The sequence below is a fragment of the Capra hircus genome, chromosome 27 (genome assembly GCF_001704415.2).
Source record: "Capra hircus breed San Clemente chromosome 27, ASM170441v1, whole genome shotgun sequence".
Lineage (NCBI taxonomy): Eukaryota > Metazoa > Chordata > Mammalia > Artiodactyla > Bovidae > Capra > Capra hircus.
Genome location: NC_030834.1, coordinates 17,495,162 through 17,497,025, shown reverse-complemented (window position 1 = coordinate 17,497,025; position 1,864 = coordinate 17,495,162). Strand labels below are relative to the sequence as shown.

At 37.4% G+C, this 1,864-nt stretch overlaps 1 non-coding gene across 1 annotated transcript; it reads right to left on the bottom strand.

The window, feature by feature from the left end:
* On the bottom strand, positions 259-331 carry TRNAG-UCC. The gene has a single exon. It is a non-coding gene; the product is annotated as a tRNA-Gly (tRNA).

Sequence of the window (1,864 nt, the reverse complement as noted above, 5' to 3'; positions counted from 1 at the left end):
CGTACAGTGTATGTCCTAGACATCATGGAATGTTGGCTCCCTGTCTGGTGCTCCAGAGATGTGTGGGCATGCCTTGCAGGTTTAGGAAAGTCTGGGGCACTGGAAGAAGTAATGGCTAGCTTCACTCTCATCCCGTGAGCCCACATCCTGTTCCCACTGTCCAGTGTTCACTTTTTATGGTTTCTTCTCCATCTGTCTTTTTTCAAAAATAATTTTATATACTGTTTTGGCTGTGCTGCGTAGCAGATAGGATCTTAGTTCCCTGACCAGGGATCGAACCTGTGTCCCCTGTATTGGAAGCACAGAGTCTTAACCACTGGACCATCAGGGAAGTCCCTCCATCTTGCCTTATCTTTCTCATCAATAGTTTTTCTAGGCTTTCAAAATATATGACTAACCATTAACAGAGAAATTAGCTTTGAAATTTCGTTTGGCTCTTTTATGATCTATTACCTAAATGTGGATTCACTTTTTTTTTTTTTCATTGATTTCCCCATCTTATATACTCACATGACTGTGAAGCTTCATAAAAATCCTGAGATTTTCCTGGGTGGGCCACAAAGACATTCTCACTCTGTCAAATCCTCCAAGAGCTCTTTTTAAATTCATCATCAGTCTAGAAATTTAAACCAACACTGCAAACCAAGGGCCTGAAAGATTTATATCAGCTTTTAAATCTCCTCCCCAGTGTTCTGGGGCTGTGTCAACATAGGCAGAGAGAAGTGAAGAGCCAAGGGTCTTTAAGAATCCCACAGAGTGAGAAGTGAAGGTCTTAGAGATCTTTTAACCATCCTCCTCCGTTTTAAATGTAAGAAATGGAATCAAAAACCAATAGTAGAACTGTAACTGCCTACCTGCTATCTGGGTGATTCTGATAATAATGGACTATTGTGGAGAAAAAAATTCATAATGTAATAAAGGTGTTTGATTTTTTTCCCAAAGATTGGCATCTTTAACTAATTACTATTTTTCTGAAATTAACACAGCCAAGGAGTAACTCCTATATAAGAAGAATTTCATAAATACCATAAAATCAATTCAGTTCAGTAATCAGTTGTTGAGTGTTTGTTTATTGGGTTATGTTTAAACATTCTGTGTCATCCCACAGTTAAGAGAGCCACAAAAATACATAAATGTAAAGAGCTAATATAACTAACTGAATTTTTTGAAAGAAGAGTTAAAACTTTTTTAATGTAAAGAAAATAGTAAAGCCAAAAGTAAGATAAGCATGTAAAAAAACTAAAAATAGAAATGTCCCTGATGGTCCAATGATTACGACTCTGTGCTTCCAATGCAGGGGGTACAGGCTTGATGCCTGGTCAGGAAACTAAGATCCCACATGCCTCATGGGGCAGCCAAAAAAATAAATAAGCTACCATGCCATCCAGCAATTCCACTCCCTTGGTGGAAAAGTGAAAACATTAATTTGAAAAGATACACATACCCCAATGTTCATAGCAGCATTATTTACAATGGCTATGCCATTGTGTATGTGTACACACACACACACACACACACACACACACACACACACACACACTGGCATGTTACTCAGCCATTAAAAAGAATGAAATTCTGCCATTTGCAGCAGTGTGGATGGACCTAGAGAATATTATGTTTAGTGAAATAAGTCAAAGACAAATACTGTATGATATCACTTATATGTGGAACCAAAAAAAAATACATAAAGGAATGTATATGCAAAACAGAAACAGACTCACAGATTTAGGAAAAAAAGAAAACTTGTGGTTGCCACAGGGGAAAAAGAAGGGTGGATAGACAAATTAGGGGTATGAGATTAAGAGGTATAAACTGCTGTGTATAAAATAGATAAGCAACAAGGATATACTCTATAGCATAGGGA